The 20959-nt window shown below is 37.1% G+C and overlaps 1 protein-coding gene and 1 pseudogene across 3 annotated transcripts in view; both read left to right on the forward strand.

Moving 5' to 3' along the window:
- RAB3C (RAB3C, member RAS oncogene family) overlaps positions 1 to 20959 on the forward strand; it is a 399506-nt gene that overhangs the window by 160370 nt on the left and 218177 nt on the right. The gene's annotated exons all lie outside the window — the stretch shown is intronic.
- Positions 2444 to 5314, forward strand: LOC115845630 (pre-mRNA-processing factor 40 homolog A pseudogene; annotated as a pseudogene).

The raw sequence follows: 20959 nt of genomic DNA on the forward strand, positions 1-20959 counted from the left end.
ATTCATCTTGTACTAGTGATTTAGAAAAAGGACGATTCTTGCTAAATTCTTAGTAATATCAGGTAAGAGAGCAAAGATCATAGTCTAGGAAGAAAGAGAGGAAGCAAAACAGGGAAATATGGTGGGAGTACAAGAGAGAGGGTATGGAGGAGGGAAGGCTGGTACAGTTAGACAGCAGAGGAGCAAACAATAAAAGTTAAGAAAACCAAATGTAAAACTCTGGGTTTTGAATGAAGAATGAGGAATAATAAAGAATGGATTTAGCAAGAAATATAGTAACTCCAGTTGAGTCAGAAGAAACCCTGGGAGTTTTAGATACATGTGATAATTGGCATATGTGTGCTAACAGGATCAACTCTGCATTCACATATAATGAAATCTTTCATACCTCAGTTTAATCAGCTTCCATAATTATGGCTATAAATTATAACTAGAGATGCTACTGCTGGAAGAAGAAATATGGCCATATTTGTTAAGCTGCCATTTATTATCATCTGTGAATTTCTTGTAGCTGTGTTTTTGTAGATGGTTTGAGGACCGGCGTTAACGACTGTGATTCCCCTATGAATTATTGAGAATGGCTAGGAAATCCTTGGCACCCACTTTGAAAATCACTTCCACATTATTCTTGTACCTTCCATTCTGGAAAAGACTAATCTCCAAGATGAAGAAAAAAAGGTAAACTCAGAACTGAAATAGAGAACAGCTTTGAATGTTTGGATTAAGCAGGAGTACTCATGATCCAGAGGGATCACTTTTCTGGAGCCTAAATTAAATTGGGCATTTGGTTCCACAGGAGCTGGGTAATGTCTTTACTTTGTAGTTTGAATCAAATTCAGTCTATCATATGTCACTGATATGGGGATGTTAAACTTAGGCAAATCAGACCTTCCTTAAAACCAGATTGTTTCCTGTCACCGTGTAATCTGCTGGATCAGCCACAGTAGCAGTGACCGCAAAGCTCTGATATAAACTATGTCACATCATAGAGTTTTGAGATGCAAATGTTGGTCTTTACTAGCTCTGGTCTCATACCATTGACCACTTTCTTAATTATGACTGATACTGACTGCTTTTCTAGATTCCTGTTTATTTTGCATGTTTTCTGTCACCATTCAATAAGTCAGTAAATGAGGCTGTCAGTAAGTCTTTAGATCAGTTATCTTCAAAGTGACAGGGGTGATGGGAGATGGTAGAGGTAGCATTCACTCCAGAGGGTGTACAAGATAATACATTAGCAGTAAATATTAGAAAATGTATTTATGGCTTTAAATTAATTTATGTATGTGTTTCCATATACATAATACATTGGTACAATAGTACAGTATATACTATGTTATACATGTTATACATGTTATTATATGTGTTTGTATGTGTGTAAAAACAAAACTATACACAATGAAGAATTTTGATTTTAATCCCAGGGCATTTAATTAATTATTCATGCACTCCATAAACAATTTTTAGTCTGTATCTTGTGCCCTGCACTATGCTAGGCACTGAGGATACAATTGTAAACAAAATAAATACAAGTCCTCCATTCAAAGCTTACAGTCTACTTGGAATAGTAATTCTCAGGGTGATGAATATAAGCTTATAACAGAGGAGCTTGGCTTAGCCTAGGGGTGGGAGTTATCAAGAAAGCCTCCTGACTTCTTATTCTTTTATAGTTTTCCTTGGAAATTGGAATATATTTTATAATATCCTCTCATGAATTGTCCCATAAAGTATAGTATCCACCATCAGTTTATATTCCCTAAAAAATGGGAAAGTGAATTTTTTTGTCATAAAACTTAATTTTATATGTTTTCTTTTCTCCATCGCCTACTGTAGAAGTGAAATTGTTATTATATGAGCTGCTGAGCTGGAAGAAGTATCATATCTAAGGTTAAGCATGGCCCAGAGGTACAGTCATTCCACTGGGAAATAACAGGAGAGATGCAGTTAATGATACATTGTGACTTGCATTTCCAAACCTCTGGTACTGGTATGTGCACACAGGCATACACACCCCTGCAGAGCTATATATGGAATAGTTAGGGGATTTTTTCCTCGATAAAGAAGAAAAACAAAGAGAAAAGATGAGACAAGTTTGCTGAAATTTATATGAACTTTTGAGTATTAAACATCTAAGTTTGATTAAAAAATAATTAGGGCTTCCCTGGTGGCACAGTGGTTGAAAGTCCACCTGCTGATGCAGGGGACACGGGTTCGTGCCCCGGTCTGGGAAGATCCCACATACCGTGGAGCGGCTGGGCCCGTAAACCATGGCCACTGAGCCTGCGCGTCCAGAGCCTGTGCTCCGCAACAGGAGAGGCCACAACAGTGAAAGGCCCGCATACCGCAAAAAAAAAAAAAAAAAAAAAAAAAAAAAAATTAAAATTTTAAATGAAAACAACTTTTAATAAAATACATGTGCTTCAAAAATCAGGTAACATTTTAGTTTAAAATTCTAATCGGTCCGACGGTGAGGCTGGGGACGGGAGCTGAGCATGGAGGCCTTATGATGGGGCACCCTGGCATGCATTATGCCCCAGTGGGAATGCATCCTGTGGGTCAGAGAGCGAATATGCCTCCTGTACCTCATGGAATGATGCCCCGGATGATGCACCCAATGGGAGGACCACCAGTGGGACAAATGCCTGGAATGATGTCTTCAGTAATGCTTGGAATGTTGATGTCTCATATGTGTCAGGCTTCCATGCAGCCTGCCTTTACTGCCAGGAGTAAATAACATGGATGTAGCAGCAGGTGCAACACCCGGTGCAAAATCAACGTGGACTGAACATAAATCACCTGATGGAAGGACCTACTATTGCAATACTGAAACAACACAATCTATTGGGGAAAAACCAGATGATCTTAAAAGTCCTGCTGAGCAACTTTCATCTAAATGCCCTGGAAGCAGTACAAATCTGACTCTGGAAAGCCTTCCTATCACAATTCTCAAACAAAAGAATCCCACTGGGCCAAACCTAAAGAACTTGAAGATCTTGAAGGATCCGAGAATACCATTGTTGCTGAAGTCTTATTACAAAATCAAGCCTGCCCACAATGATCAAAGCTGAAGAAAGCAGTAAACAAGAAGAGTGCGCCATAACATCAAAAGCCCCAGTTCTTACAACAGAAATTCCAACCACAGTGAGCACCATGGCTGCTGCCGCTGCAGCCAATGCCAGTGCTTCCACCTCTGCCTCCAGTACTGTCGGTGGAACTGTTCCAGCTGTTCCTGAGCCTGAGGTTACTTCGATTGTTGCTACTGTTGTAGATAATGAAAATACAGTAACAGTTTTGACTGAAGAACAAGCACAACTTACTAGTACCCCTGCTGTTCAGGATCAAAGTGCTGAAGTGTCTAGTAATACGGGACAAGAAACATCTAAGCAGGAAACTGTAGCTGATTTTACTCTGAAAAAGGAGGAGGAAGAAAGCCAACCGGCAAAAAAACACATATACTTGGAATACAAAGGAGGAGGCAAAGCAAGCATTTAAAGAATTATTGAAAGAAAAGCGGGTACCATCTAATGCTTCATGGGAGCAAACTACGAAAATGATCATTAATGATCCACGATACAGGGCTTTAGCAAAGTTGAGTGAAAAAAAAGCAGGCCTTTGATGCTTATAAAGTCCAGACAGAGAAAGAAGAAAGAGAAGAAGCAAGCTCCTAATACAAAGAGGCTGGGGAATCCTTTCAGCGTTTTCTTGAAAATCATGAGAAAATGACTTCCACAGCTAGATACAAAAAAGCAGAGCAAACGTTTGGAGAGATGGAAGTCTGGAATGCAATATCAGAACGTGATCATCTTGAAATCTCTGAAGATGTTTTATTCTTTCTTTCAAAAAAAGAAAAGGAGCAAACAAAGCAGTTGCAAAAGAGAAATTGGGAAGCCTTCAAAAACATACTTGACAACATGGCTAACGTGACATACTCTACTACTTGGTCTGAAGCCCAGCAGTATCTGATGGATAATCCAACTTTTGCAGAAGATAAAGAATTACAGAACATAGATAAAGAAGATGAGTTAATTTGCTTTGAAGAACACATTCGGGCTTTAGAAAAGGAAGAAGAAGAAGAAAAATAGAAGAGTTTGCTTCGGGAAAGGAGACGACAGCGTAAAAACAGAGAATCTTTTCAGATATTTTTAGATGAACTGCATGAACATGGACAACTGCATGCTATGTCATCTTGGATGGAATTGTATCCAATAATTAGTTCTGACATTAGATTCACTAATATGCTTGGTCAGCCAGGATCAACTGCACTTGACCTTTTCAAGTTTTACGTTGAGGATCTTAAAGCATGTCATCATGATGAGAAGAAGACAATAAAAGACATTCTAAAGAATAAAGGATTTGTAGTTGAAGTAAATACTACTTTTGAAGACTTTGTGGCAATAATCAGTTTGACTAAAAGATCAACCACATTAGATGCAGAAAGTATTAAGCTGGCTTTCAATAGTTTACTAGAAAAGGCAGAAGCCCGTGAACATGAAAGAGAAAAAGAGGAGGCTTGGAAGATGAAACGAAAAGAATCTGCATTTAAGAGTATGTTGAAATAAGCCACTCCTTCACTGGAATTGGTTGCTCTCTGGGAAGATCATGAATGTCAACATCATCATTCAAAGAATAAGTAATATTCTAAGAAATCTGAAAAACATCACAGGAAACACTCCTGCTCTCGATCAGGGTCGGATTCACATGATGACGACAGCCATTCAAAGAAAAAAAGACAGCAATCAGAGTCTCGTTCTGCTTCAGAACATTCTTCTAGTGCTGAATCTGAGAGAAGTTATAAGAAATCAAAAAAACATAAGAAGAAAAGCAAGAAGAGAAGACATAAATCTGACTCCCCAGAGTCAGATGCTGAACAGGAGAAGGATAAGAAAGAAAAAGACTGGGAAAGCGAAAAAGACAGAACTAGACAAAGATCAGAATCAGAACACAAATCACCTGAGAAAAAGACTGCAAAGGATTCTGGTAATTGGGATACTTCTGGCAATGAACTGAGTGGAGGGGAATTGGAAGAGCACAGAAGCACCCTTCTGGAGCAACTGGGTGATGATCAATAAATTATACCAAGTATGTTTACAGTATGATGTAAAGTCTAATTCAGACCAGGGATTCTATTTTAAGTCAATTGAAATAACACTGGGTTTTAATTATATCACACAAATAAAAGTACATTTAGGTATTGTTATTGTGGACTTTATAAAAGCAAAGGAAATTAAAAATAACTTTTGATCCTGTATCAAGAATCATATTTTCATACAGTCATAACTGTCTGTGACCCTTTCATAGGGCACTGCAGAATGGATTCAAGGTGGCAATTTAAGGGGCTTCCCTGGTGGTGCAGTGGTTGAGAGTCCGCCTGCCGATGGAGGGGACGCGGGTTCGTGCCCCGGTCCGGGAGGATCCCACAAGCCGCGGAGCGGCTGGGCCCGTGAGCCATGGCCGCTGGGCCTGCGCGTCCGGAGCCTGTGCTCCGCAATGGGAGAGGCCACAGCAGTGAGAGGCCCGCGTGCTGCAAAAAAAAAAATAGAAAGGTGGCAATTTACTGATAACTGCAGGTGTCTCTACTTTGTTCTAAAGTCTAAATCATGAGGTGATTTGATTTACTTTATACAAGTTGGATTTTGAAGATATAATGAAAGGTTTTTGATATCTAGTAGTACAAAAAAGCACCAGCAATGGATAAAACTGCTTTTTTGTGCACTATCCAGCTGGTTAAAGCCAATATGATCTTTTACGGTGAACTCAGAAATAGGTGTTCTTAATGGAAACCTGGTAGACCCTTAACTATAGTGGTGCTATTGAGCACTACTATAATAAAGCCACAATTATTTTCTATGTCTTCTTCTTGGATTGATCCCTTTATCATCATGTAGTGTCCTTCTTTGTCTCTTGTAATAGTCTTTGTTTTAAAGTCTATTTTGTCTGATATGAGAATTGCTACTCCAGCTTTCTTTTGATTTCCATTTGCATGGAATATCTTTTTCCATCCCCTCACTTTCAGTCTGTATGTGTTCCTAGGTCTGAAGTGGGTCTCTTGTAGACAGCATATATACAGGTCTTGTTTTTGTATCCATTCAGCCAGTCTATGTCTTTTGGTGGGAGCATTTAATCCATTTACATTTAAGGTAATTTTCGATATGTATGTTCCTATTACCATTTTCTTAATTGCTTTGGGTTTGTTATTGTAGATCTTTTCCTTCTCTTATGTTTCCTGCCTAGAGAAGTTCCTTTAGCATTTGTTGTAAAGCTGGTTTGGTGCTGCTGAATTCTCTTAGCTTTTGCTAGTCTGTAAAGGTTTTAATTTCTCTGTCAAATCTGAATGAGATCCTTGCTGGGTAGAGTAATCTTGGTTGTAGGTTTTTCTCTTTCATCACTTTAAATATGTCCTGCCACTCCCTTCTGGCTTGCAGAGTTTCTGCTGAAAGGTTAGCTGTTAATTTTACGGGGATTCCCTTGTATGTTATTTGTTGTTTTTCCCTTGCTGCTTTTAATATTTTTTCTTTGTATTTAATTTTTGATAGTTTGATTAATATGTGTCTTCACATATTTCTCTAAATGCATTTAAAAAAGGCTATTGTGAGGGCATTATTTTGAGGTGATGTTTAAAAAATTAACATCAAATTAAATTGTAAATTAGCTTAAATATATTGCCTTAAGGACCTAATAAAGAATGTGCCACCAAACCTTAAGTGATGGTTGCAATATCCTTGTCTAAAACAAATCAATGTTGACTTAAACGATTTTTTTTTTCTTTTTTTGCGGTACGCGGGCCTCTCACTGTTGTGGCCTCTCCCGTTGCAGAGCACAGGCTCCGGACGCGCAGGCTCAGCGGCCATGGCTCATGGGCCCAGCCGCTCTGCGGCATGTGGGATCCTCCCAGACCAGGGCACGAACCCGTGTCTCCTGCATTGGCAGGCGGACTCTCAACCACTGCGCCACCAGGGAAGCCCCTTCAACGATTTTTTTAACAGTTGTCTTTTTTCTTTTTTTTTTCTTTTACAATCTGATCTTTCTCTTGCTTTTTTTCATTGAGGAAGTCTTACCTTCCCTACTCACTGAGAAGTACTGACTTCGTGGTACACATTCTAAAGCATTTCTGATTTGAATATTTTTGTACATTTTTATCAATTATTAAATCTCTTCTAGGGAAAAAAGATGCTCTAATAAAAGGGTTATTAAGCATTGTCCTATGCCTAAAATATGGTTCCTTATATTTCTTTGTATCAGTCAAAAACAGATAAATTGAGTCATAAATATCTTAAATGATTATTTGCATGGTAAACCAGAGGATGAATTGAGAATGAAATATAATAAATGATGAATAAATAATGAACTCTTTTTGAACACCAATTCACATAGTTTCTCTCTTACTTGTATGTGAATTATATCCTCTTTTAAAAAATATGGAGTAGACCAAATGGAAAATAGCTAGTGCGAAGCAGCCACACAGCACAGGAGATCAGCTCGGTGCTTTGCAACCACCTAAAGGGGTGGGATAGGGGGAGTGGGAGGGAGACGCAAGAGGGAGGAGGTATGGGGTATATGTATATGTATAGCTGTTTCACTTTGTCATAAAGCAGAAAATAACACGCCACTGTAAAGCAATTATACTCCAATAAAAAATGTTTAAAAAATATATGGAGTAGTAGTTTTTGTTTATTTTCCTTTTGCAGTATTCTCTTGGCTTTTTCCTGTGTTTATTATTCCATACAAATTTAATTTTGCTTAAAATAGCTTTATTATTTTTATAATAATTATAAATGTTTATTATAAACCGTTGAAACAATGCAAATATAGTCAAATAATATAAAAATTATCAAAAATCTTATCCCATGCCTATGAGAATATAATAATTATTATTTTGTAGCATATTCTTCTAGACCTTTCTTTATACATTTATAGACGTATAGAAGTAGGTAAACAGTCTTATATAAATGGCATCATGTTACAGATTACTCTTTAATCTGCCATCGTACTCATTAATATTTCTTATGTATAAAACCTATTTCATATATAAAAGGATTTTAATTTTTTGTCATGTGTTGCTATTTTTTCCAATATCTCTTTTATTATTTAATTTTCCACAAATAATTAATATGTTTAGAAAGTACTAAACTTCTGTGTTTTCTTTTGGTAATTTTATCTTTGCTTTTTACATTTAAATCTTTGATTCATATAAAAGTTATTCTGGGAAAGGATAGAGGGATCCAGGTTTTTTTTTTTCAAAGATACTAGCTTGTCCAAGTCCATTGATTCAATAATCATTTCTCCCCTATTGTTTTGGAATGCCATCTTTGCTTTTCCATTGTATATTTGACTAGATTTCTATACAAAGCTTCCATTGATCTGTTTAATCCTGTCCCAGTACATTGGTTTTAATTACTCTGGCTTTATAATACGTTTTTAAATCTGGAAGGATACTTTCTTGCTCTATACTCTTTATTGTTCGAAATTTTCCTTTATTACTCTTCCAGATATACTTTAGAAAAATTCTGATAACTTGTAAAATAAAATACTATTGGGGTTTTATTTTGGTCACATTGAATTTATGGACTGATTTAGGGAAAATTGATAGTTTCACAATACTGAGTTCTTACAGCAAAGAAAAAACGTTGACTCTTCATTTATGCAATTTTTACATTGCACTCTTCAGTAGTGTTATATAATATTCCCTATACAATATCTTCACACTTCTCTTCAAATTTATTCCTAGATATTTCAAGATTTTTATTGTTAGAGTGAGTTGAAACTTTACTTTTCACTTGTAAATTTCTGTTTCTTTAGAAAAGGTGTCAATTGTTATTGGTCTATAAGGGTCTTTTTTGTTTTTTCAAAACAAACAACTCTTTATTGAAGTATAGTTGATTTACAATGTTGTGTTAGTTTAAGGTGTACAGCAAAGTGATTCAGTCAGACATATATATATATTCTTTTTCAGATTCTTTTACATTATAGGTTATACAAGTTACTGAATATAGTTCCCTGTTCCATGCAGCAGGTCCTTGTTTTTTATCTATTTTATAAATAGTAGTGTGTATCTGTTAATCCCAAACTCCTAATTTATCCCTTCCCTTGTCTTTCCCCTTTGGTAATCATAAGTTTGTTTTTTATGTCTGTGAGTCTATTTCTGTTTTGTAAATAAGTCCATTTGTATCATTTTTTTAGATTCCACATATAAGCGATATCATATGATATTTGTCTTTCTCTGACTTACTTCACTTAGTATCATAATCTCTTCTAAGGATCTTTTTTTTGCCGTTATTATTTAAAATTGATATGGGTGAGCTTTTATTGTAAATCTGGAAGAAAAATTGCAGATCATTACTTATGCATTATAAGTGTTTTTAATATATTTATAAAACAAGTATACACAACTAACAAAGGTATGGAAAAATAATTTCTCTAAAAAGTATCAATAAATTAAGTTTTAAATGTACATAAAATTATGAAACACCAAGATGAAAGAGTAATATTATATGTATTCACAATTTTACTGATATAAGGAGGAATATTGAGTTTGGGAAATATTTCCTGTTAACAAATCAACACCTCCCAAGAAGAATAATCTTCAGCAGCCTGAAGGAATGAAGGGAAAATGAAAGGCAATGATCTGGGGAGGTGGTGTGAGACTACATTGTGAAAGATGGTTAGAAGTTTGGAATCTGAAGGTAGAACAACAGGTCTGGTGAGTGGTTAAAGAGAGAATGAGAATGAGAAAGGAAAACTGCAAGACTTCTGCTTGGGGAGCCTGGTGGGTTACTGTGTCATGGGATGAGATAAGTAGTACAGGAGATAACTGAGTTTTGTGTGGGTCACGTTGACTTGGTGGTTGGTGATGAGGTGGTGGTAAGACATTTACTTGGTGAGGACCGTTGGAACACTTGATAGAGAAGGGAACTGGTGACAGATTTAGACATCATTCGCCTTTAGGTGGTAGTTGAAGTCACGGAAAGATAAACTTTATCCTAATTGAAAGAAAAATTATGACAGAGTTTTGTGCATATTAAGTTCCATAGTCTTCAGTTTACACATAATCTATTTAGGGTGCCTGTTATTCATACAATGACAGCAGCCTGAAGAATAGACAAAGCATTTTAGATGAAATGACCTGGAAATGAAACCCCAAACTATAAAAATTCATATTTTCTGACTTTCTAAGTTAATGTTTTCTGCATTTGCTTCTCCCTCTTTTTTTGCCCTGATCTCTTCTGCTTGCTCTTTTTGTTAGACGAACTGGCTTAGTCTAAGCATTTGATTTTAAAGCTTAGAGCAATTTAAGGTTTCCAAAGCATTCTTAGATCCACTGTTGGACCATAATATGTCACGTAGGCAATAAAGGATAGCTTGGAGAGTGCAATTTGCCCGAAGGAAATCGTTTTTAACAGCAGATAATAAAAGGGTTTTCATGGTCAAGGATTTATAGGTTCCTTCCGGGGAACACAGCAAGTTGGAATATATTTTAAACTGAGAAATAAGAAGAGTTTCCAAAAGAGTTTAATTTTACCCTATGAGATTCAAATCCAACTTTTCAAATCATTTTATGACAGAGTATATATGTCTGATTATGCTGTTCATAGTTATAATTTAACTGTTTTAAGTCATAGGAACAGTTTCTACTACAGAGAGTACTTACATAATTAATTAGAGTTACTATTCAAAATTTCAAATGAAATCTTCAGTTTTAGATGAGAAAATATTTTAGGAAATCCTCATTGTGATGAAAAACCATTAAAAGGCAAACTGCATAAAGCAAGCAATAGTGAAATCCCTTCATGTCATGTTACTTCTCTCTCTTTCTAATGTCTTATAAAATTGCATTTGAAAAAAAATCTTTGAATTAAATATTTTCCCACGAATGTGTAAATTTGTTTCATAGTAATGATTGAGAAGCATTTGTTCATTTATCCTTTCATTCCACAAATACTTATTGTCTACTGTGTCCCAGGTGCTGTGCCAGGGGTGGGGATATGAAACACAAAAACCTCAGAGAGCTGATGTTCTTGTGGGTGAGATAAACAATACTAAGTAATCAAATATGTAAGTATAGAAATATACACATTAATTTCAGGTAGTGATAAGCAAATTACACATATATGCACATACAATATGTATAATGTATAATTTATAACTATATATAATATATACAATATAAACATATACATAATTTCTTTAAAGGTAGATGTTATATGTGTAATAAACCTAGTTTGTGTAAAACCCATGGGGAAAAAAGTTGTTTTAAGCAAGGGAGAGGCCACTAGAATGAAAGTTAGTTAACTCTGTTTCAAAGTGATAGTTCCAGAATTAGTGACAGAGGGGGACACTGGGAATCACTGCACAATTAAAAATAGAAACAGAAAGCTTGGGAAGAAAAAGAACTGCTTTGTGTGTGTCTATTATGTTGCAGGTATAGTAATGGACAATTTACTTATGTCAGCTTATTTAATCCTCCCAACAAAACTCGATGAAATAGCATATCTCCATCTTAACGTAGGACAAACTAAAACCTGAAAGGCCAAGTGACTTCCCCGAGGTCTACCTAGTAAATAAGTGTGAATTTGAGATTTAAACTCCAGCTTGCTTATGTATTTACCACGGTGAGCACTAGAGGAAAGGACTGTAGTTTAGGAATGAGAACCTTACTTTTAAAAATAAGTAGAATATTATTTAGCAGCCTACTAAAAATTCTTCCATGGTTAATGCATACATTAAAATCCCCCTGTTGGTTGCATCACTTATCTCTTGCTGCCTAACACACCATGTTAAAGCTTAGTGGCTTAAAACAACAAAAATTTATTTAGCCTACTATTCTCTGGGTCAACAGTTTGACTCAGCTGGGTGGCTCTTCTGAGCGTTGAGTTTTGATCATATTTTCTCACATCTGTGGTCAGCAGCAGAGAGGCTTTACTTCTGAGGTTGACTGGCTGTTTGCTGGGCAGTGGGACAATGGGGCTGTTGGGCCACATGTATCTTATCATCCAGCTGGCTAGCTTGGGTTTGTTTACATGTTACCTTGACAGTTTCAAAAGAGGGAAGAAGCATACAGACTTCTTGAGACCTAGACTCAGAACTCGCATATCATTACTTCAGTCATATCTATTGGCCAAAGCAAGTCAGAAGATCAGCCCAGATTCAAAGGAGAGGAAAAATAACTGCCATATTGTGATAGGAGAAGCTGCAAAGTTATAAAAGGGGCATGCAGACAGGTAGGTTTGAAGAATTGTGGCTATTTTGCAATCTACCACATTAGGCAAAAATGTGAGTTAATTGCATAGAAAAATAATTCTCAGTATTGCTTTTTGAAGTCCACACACATGTATGTATTTTTATGAATGCATACATACACATACATGTATTATATAAGTATTTCCCTATGAGGTATTTTATTTCAGATGAATAAGTATAATGAATTGAAATTATGTCTCTTCTTTTGGAAGGGGTAATGTCTTCACTACATATGATATTTTCTTTGGTCCCTTTTGAGAATTTATGCCTGTCCCATAGTAAACTCTCAACAAATATTGGGTGAATAATCCTTTCCAGGCTTTATGTAATCTTTTTCTTCCTTTAGTCCCAGAGAGTAAGAAGCAATCATCTCTTCTTATATCACTCATGTTTGCCAGTGAGGGAGATGACAGAACTTTTTTCCTAGATAACACATAGTTTACCCCTCCAGAGTCTGTGGTGGGCAGGACCATTTAGTTATACCATGGGTGCTCATAATGGAGAACAATTAGTCTACTATTTACTCTGGCAGAACCAAGCCTCATTTTCCCAGCTGGCTTTTTTTATAGGAAAAAAATATTAGATTTTCAAAGAAATAATAAAATTAATTACTGCAAATATTAGATTTTCAAAGAAATAATAAAGTAATTCTTGCCAATATTAGATTTTCAAAGAAATAATAAAATTAATTCTTTCTCAAGCAGCTAGAAATTGGTTCTAATTCACTGGCCACTGATTTCATGATGATCACCTCTTTCCTTAAGTTCTTAATATGGTAATTACCTTGGGATGCAAAAACCCAAAAGGAAACAAACAAACAAAATAATATTCTGCCTCTATGTCTGCAAGGTAGACAAGTATGAAACATATTATAAGGTTCCCTTAAACCCATAAGATTTTAGTAGTCCATTATAGAAATTCTAATTGTTATGCCTTACCTGGGATTTGAAAAGTAAGAGACGATATGGTCCCTGAGACTGACTCTTAATAAGGGTATACTTATCCCTCTACCCATCCATCTGCTATCCCACCCCAGCCTATACAGAAGCAACAATAAAATAAGGAAGTAAATGGTTCTTCAAAGATAGCTGCCTGTGTTTTCCTGGAGTTGGTTCTGTGAATACCAACCCCATTTCATCACACAAATCAGATATGGGAAAGAGACTACATTAGCCAGGGAAATTAATAACACTATAGACCAACCCTAATATCATAGTGACAATGTAATACAGTTTTTTTCTTGTGGTTATTTATTTCTTATGTTATGGTCTGAATCAAGTTGGGTAGCTCTTCTATGTAGCCCTCCTTGAAGCACAAAGCCTAGGCTTCTTCCATCTTTTAAGTCTACCATCTTGGATTCCTTTATGTTTAACTCTAAGGAAAGGAGAGACTGCATGGAGAAAGCACACACACTCTTACCTGCCATGGATAGGGCTCACTTCCCTCACATTCCACTGGTAAAACTGAATCGTAGGACCCATCTAGAATGGATGATTGGGGTTGGGGGAGTATAGAGGAATACCAACAACCTCTGACTCAGGGAGATATTCAGAGAAACTTGATAAACATGCACTATCAAAATTAAAACATTATAATGTTCATGTACCCCTAAAATTCGTCTCTTATTTCAACGTCCCATTAAAGCCTTAATTTTGTGAATATTTCATTTCTTCCATGAAATAACATCAGGGTTTTCGTTAGCATGTGAAAGAACAGAAGCTAAAGCATACCTTAAAGGACAGTCATGTCTCACGGGTTTTTCATTAGAATTTTGCTACCTGCAGCAAATATCATTCTATTCAGAGAAATAAACAAGTTCAGTAACTGGAAATGAATGCATCTGAATATCATTTGGAATCGTGTGTCCATCTTACTTTATTTTTCCTGCCATGTTATTTCTAATATACATACCCATGTTAATTAGACATGTACTTTCCATCCATAGCAAAACAGTTTGTATCAACTCCAAAGAATTATTAATTTCTTGGGACCAAACACTCGCTACTTAAAACCATTTTTGTGCACACTTTTTTTTGTATTTACCGTTGTACGCTTGACTAAGCCACTCTAATAATTCAAGTGTTAAAGACCCATCTGAGCAAGTGGGGCTGCAGCTGACTGATTGGTTAAACCCTAGATGAGACAGATCTAAGTGTTTTTTTTAATGGACGTAATAAGTTTTATTTGGATATATTCAGTATAATTTTTTTGTTGAAGTGTAGTTGATTTACAATGTTGTGTTAGTTTCAGGTGTACAGCAAAGTGAATCAGTATACATATATAAATATATTTCTTTTCAGATTCTTTTCCATTATGGTTTATCATAGGATACTGAATATAGTTCCCTATATATAGTAGTGTGTAGAGACAGATCTGACTTTGATCAAACACATGAGAGCTGTCTTTTGGTTGGTGACCTGACTACACCCAGTGGGTGGCAATGCTTGAGAAGCCAGGGGCAGTGCCAAAAGAGAGGTCTTTCAGAAGATTAAAGGGACGCTAGTTAAATCCATTAACCCTATTCTTGAAAGTTGCTAATTGCCAGAACTATAGGCCCTGTATCTTTCCTCCTGCCCACCCCCCAGCTTCCTGTGAATGAATGTTCATATTATAATATCATGAATGCACCACAGAGGAAGAGATGGACAAAAGTGTAAGAGAACAAAATGGGGTAAACAGTGGTAAAAGCAAAACGCAGCTAGAATATCAATCATTTTCTAGTGTGAGCAGGAAGAGATTTGGCAGAGGCGACCGATCAGGGAGGAAATATCGAATCTCCGGCTGCTCTTCCTCTCCCATATCCCGAATCCCCACTTGATGGAATCAGGTCAGGAATGATGAGATTTTTGTTAGGAGAAGGAAAGGCCTCTTGTGCTTAGTCTTTTATATCGAGAAAGCCCCTGGAGGGGGCGGCCTGTAGTTTCATTTTCTCTTTTACTGTGTTCGGAGGGAAGGGATATTGTGCCCTTTTCTTGGAAGTCATTTGACTCTGGAAGGGGCAGAATGGAACCTAGGGCAGAGAAGGCAGAGCTGCCTATAACCAATTTGCTCAAGGCCAAAGGAGATGGGGAAGAAAGAGGCAGAAATTCAGGGGAGTGTCTTTGTTCAATAATAAAATTATGATGGCAGAGTTTTCTCTGTGCTGGTTTCTCTCATAGAACATGTTGAATTAGGCTTGTGGCCGCTTCAGAATTATCCACTTCTCCTTTGATAGGAGGAGAGAATGAAGGAAAAAAATATAATGATATAAATCACATTTATATCCATACGGATAAAATTATTGAGCACCAAGCCAGCTACCTTGATATTAATTCTCATAACAACCCCCTCAGAAATGTACGAATAAGACAATTCCTCAGCTGAGAAAACAGAAGTTAAATAATTGGTCCATTTGCCATACAGCTCATAAAAAGAGCTGGGATTCAAATCCAATAAACTAGATGAATCTCAAAAGCATTATGCAGAGCAAACAAAGCCAGATACAAAAGGGAACATATTGTATGGATCCATTTGTATGAAATCCTAGAACAGACAAAAACTAAGCTATAGTGATAGAAATCAGATGAGGGGTGACCTGGGTGAGGGGTGGGAGTGTCCTGACTTCAAAGAGGCACGAGAGAACTTTTTTGGGAGATGAAGATGCTCTATTTCTTTCTTTCTCCTTCTTCTTTTTCTTTCTTTTTTTCTTTTTTTTGAAGATACTCTATTTCTTGATCGTGGCCATGGTTAAACAAGCATATGTTTATCCAAACTCATTGAACTCTATGCAAAAATGGATTTATTTTAATGTATGTAAATTTTAACTCAATAAAATTGATTTTTTTTTTTTAAAAAAGAGGAAATGATCCTACCAATAAAGCACACTTTCCTCAAAGAGACACTGCCACAAGGAAGGAATCTGTATATGTCTACAAAAGGGAAGATGGGTTAAAGAATATAAGTGCAGAATCACTGGCTCTTAAAGAAGGAGCTGTTTATGTTTCTTTCATCCGAATCATCCAAATGGTACTTCTGCATTTTTCTAGTCAAAAACTGAATGTTTCACTGTATTTAATTAACAGACACTTACTCAAGTTATGTCTAAACATGCAGAGTACACAGAGTACAGCATCCATTCTTTTGCTTAATTATTTTTCTTCTTCAAATTAAAACAAAAGCACATTTTGGGGAATTAAAATATTTAGATGATTACTTTCATTTGTACTTATATCTGTGGACATTGTTATGTACAGATAAACATTGTTGACTAACGCTTAGCTTGACCGCAGTAGGAAATGTGGGTTATAAAATTAATGTTAGTTCAGATCAAAAGGGTAGTATTAGTAGACCCACCCTTGACACAGATATTCTGCCTTGTAAACACATTTTACTAAGAGGTTTGAATAAAATTTCATTGTTATTTGTTGGAAAATTAATTTTGCTAAGAGATTAGTTATCTTTCTCCTAAGAACCTTGAGTTTTAAATATTAAAATGTAACTCAATTTACTAAGGTGAAATAGAAGGGGAAAGATTAACCCAGATGTAGCTATTAGCTAAAATTAAATGTTACTTGGGCAAAAGATCTGAACAGACATGTCATCAAAGAAGGTGACAAAGAAGGTGTTCAAATGGCTAACAAGAATATGAAAAGATGCTTAACATCATTAATCATTAAGGTAGTCCAAACTAAAACCATGGTGGGATACCACTACACACCTATTAGAATACTAAAGTAAAAAACAAAAATAAAAACAACAGCAAGAAGCTGACAGTGCCAAGTGCTGTTAAGGTTGCTGAACAACTGAACCTCTCCTGCTGTGATGGTGGGATGTGAAATGGAACAGCCCCTCTGGAAAACAGTGTAACAGTTTCTTGTAAAACTAAACATGTGGCCCAGCAATAGCATTCCTGAGCATTTATCCCAAAGGAAGAAAAACTTACGTTCACACAGAAAACTGTACATGAATGTTCATAGCAGCATTATTCTTAATAGCCCCAAACTGAAAACAACCCAGATGTCCTTCAGTGGGTAATGGCTAAACAAACTGTAGTTCATCCACACAAGGGGCGCTACTCAGAAATGAAAAGGAATGAACCACTGATACACACACCAACCTGGATGAACCTCCAGGGATATGCTGATTGAAAAAATCAATCCCCAAAGGTCATATACTGTAGGATTCCATTTATATAACATCCTTGAAATAACAAAATTATAGAAATGGAGAACAGATTAGTGGTTGCTAGGGGCAGGGACAGAGGAGGGGGTGGGAAGTGGACATGGCTATAAAAGGGCAATAGGAGGCATCCTTGTGGTGCTGGAAATGTTCTGGACTTGACTGTATCAGTGTCAATATCCTGGTTGTGGTGTTGTGCTATAGTTTTTGTAAGGTGTTATCATTGGGGGACACTGGGTAAAGAGTACACAGGATCTCTTTATATTGTTTCTTACAACTACATGTGAATCTATAATTATTTCAAAATGAAAATTTAATTTTTAAAAAGCACATTAAATCATATAACCCTCCTTTTCAAAATCATTCATTAGCTTCCCATCACACTCAAAACCCAAAAATGCCTCAAAATTACCTCACAGGATTTGCAGGATCTGGCCCCTGGCATCTTCCAGCTCATTTCTTACCATTATTCCTCTAGCTGACTTTGCACCCCACACTTGACTTCTTTCCAATTCTCAAATACTTCAAGGCCCTTCACATCTCAGGCTCTTTGCACTGTAGCCCTGAAATGCTCTTCTTCCAGACTTTAGAATGACTTACTCTCTCCCTTCAGTGCAATTGCTCACAGGTCATGTCCTTAATCTCACTTGCTCACTTAATGCCATTTGGCAAAATATCCCCTCCTGCAAGAGGACTTCTCCGACCACTGTATCTAAAAGGACACAAAACCCACTCCCATATCAGTCTCTGTTCTCTGATGCTGCTTAATTTCCCTTTTGGGTATTCTTACCTGACACTACAATATCTTTTTTTTTTTCCACTTTTTTTGGTGGTAAAATATACATAACATAAAATTTACCATTATAGTATCATTTTTATTTATTTACCACAATGAATAGTAATTAAGTTCCATTAGGGTAGAGCCCACATTTTCCCTACTCACTATTAAATCCCCTGGACCTAGAACAAATATTTGTTAAGTAAACAGTTATTAAATTAATGAATAATTGAGTGAACAAAAGCAATTTGGGAAAGTATACATACCTCTATGAGAGTATTTGTGGGAGGAAATGTGGGTTATAAAATCATGATATATTATTTAGTCCTGCCAGGCTGGTAATGCATATTGCTGTTATGGGTTGGGGACGGGGATTAGTATATCACAAGTGAGAGAAGAGAGAAATAATACCTGATGGGTATTACTGTGTTACAGAAGATATGGGAATATGATCTACGGAAAAATTTTTGTGTACAAACTTGTTAGCAACGTCTTTCAGTTGCAATAGTTTTTCTAGTTACTTCTTTTAAGCTGTACTCTTGAGGAATTAACTGCTATGGACCTCTCTTTATTAGAAGACACTAAAGCTTGGGCCCTGCCTACAAACAAAATAGTCTTTATGACTGCCAGTGTATAGTACCAGTGATTTCACATTGAAGCAGTATAATAGTTGGTCAGTTAAATGCTCTTCAATCTATGGGCACTCATTTCATTGTTGTTATTTGATTAATTCCTTAATGGACCCACACTGTGGAAGAATCATCTTCTCTATGCAAGTCCTGGGACTGCTTCTCCTTGAATTATTCAAACTCTGTATTATTCGTTTTATATCTTCCTGGTATCATCGGAATGGCTTGCATTGTATAGGCTTTCCAGAAATGTATTTTAGAATAGAGAAATGAGGACTTCCCTGGTGGTGCAGTGGTTAAGAATCTGCCTGCCAATGCAGGGGACACAGGTTCGAGCCCTGGTCCAGATAGATCCCACATGCTGTGGAGCAGCTAAACCTATGTGCCACAGCTACTGAGCCTGTGCTCTAGAGCCTGCGAGCCACAACTACTGAGCCTGTGTCCCGCAACTACTGAAGCCCATACGCCTAGAGCCCATGCTCCACAAGAGAAGCCACCACAGTGAGAAGCCTGTGCACTGCAACGAAAAGTAGGCCCTGCTCGCCGCAACTAGAGAAAGCCTGTGCGCATCAACAAAGACCCAGTGCAGCCAAAAATAAATAAATAAATAAAATTTATACTGAAAAAAAGAATAGAGAAATGGATAAACAAAGGACATTTGATTCCATTTCACATGTTTAGGAATAGGAAACTTTCATAAGCTTATTTCCTCTGAAACCCCATAAAGTCATGAAATGCTAGCCTTCTAGACATTCTTAAGTGAAAGAGTTAATGAGAAATCTGCACGTCCACTGAGGACCATGGAGGCTAACACCCCTCACTAAATTCTTGAGTGACAGAAAAAAACCATTTTATTGCCTGCACTGCAAACTCCTCTGGGTTCGCTGCCATAGATTTTTATGAGGAGATGATGGGCTGTACTCTATTTTAATTCAGTGCTTCTGGCAGGTTCCAACACAGGTGTGAGAGGGTGAATCGCTAAGTAGGAAGCTATGTTTATTCGGTTAGGGACTGTATAGGGTGACATTCGTTGGCCCTCAGGAAATCAGCACAGCCCAATATAATTGACTGCATTTTATTATGTTTGGAATGTTCATGTTTCCCCAAGCCAGCTCTGCTCTGACTATAATTAAACCGAAAATATCCAAAGCATTTTCTGCTTGTAAATGCTAGTTGACAGAGAAGGCAAATAAGCTATTACACTGTCTGAGGGGGTAGCCTGGTGTCTGAGCATCTCTACTTCTGCTAAGTGTTTAGGTTAGAGATATGCTAAAACCCACCTGGAGGACAAAGACAATCTTTCTTGAGTAAGAATTATCTGAAGAGTTTGTTAAAAGCATGAGGTTCCTGGGCCAATTCTATCTCAATAAAGCTGAAAAAAAAAAAAAAAGATTCCTAGGCCCTACGCCCAGAGATTCTGATGCCAGACACTCAAGGAGGGCACAACAAATTGCATTTCTAACAAGCTCCCAGGTGATACTGGTCTGCACACCACATACTTTGGAGCACCCCACCAGGCCAGCCAGAGTTAGCCGTGTAACGAGCACTAGAGATGGGAACTGCTGGTATTCCACCTGGCTGCAAGTTAGGTGCAAATCAGCCAGAGGCCTCAGCTGAGGTAGGAGCAGAAAGGCCTTCGTCTTCCCCAGGAAGAAACTGCAGCGCCTCTGAAGACAGATGATGAATGTGATGCTAATTACGTGGGAGCTGACTCACAGGATAATGGAGGTGATTTATGGAAAGTGCTGCTGCAAAACCGAATGGAGATGTGAAAACAAGTGGTGACGTGTGTGTGGGGAATGTCAGGCCAAAGCCAAAGATTTCTTTTGTTGCCTCTGAACCTTTGGGCATTTTATCCGAAGGGGACAACCCATTGCCATAGAATTGGAAAACAAAATTATATGATGCCTTTAGATAGACTATATGGTGTGTCAATGCATCGTGGTAATAGCTGTGTCACACCCTCCTGGTTGCTTTCCCAATATCTTTTCACCCATCCTCCATACCAACAGCACCACGGTATGATGTTAACTGAGGACAAATGGGATTAGTTTTATACACTTTTTTTTTTTTTTTTTTTTTTTTTGCGGTACGCGGGCCTCTCACTGTTGTGGCCTCTCCCATTGCGGAGCACAGGCTCTGGACGCGCAGGCTCAGCGGC

The sequence above is a fragment of the Globicephala melas genome, chromosome 3 (assembly GCF_963455315.2).
Source record: "Globicephala melas chromosome 3, mGloMel1.2, whole genome shotgun sequence".
NCBI lineage: Eukaryota > Metazoa > Chordata > Mammalia > Artiodactyla > Delphinidae > Globicephala > Globicephala melas.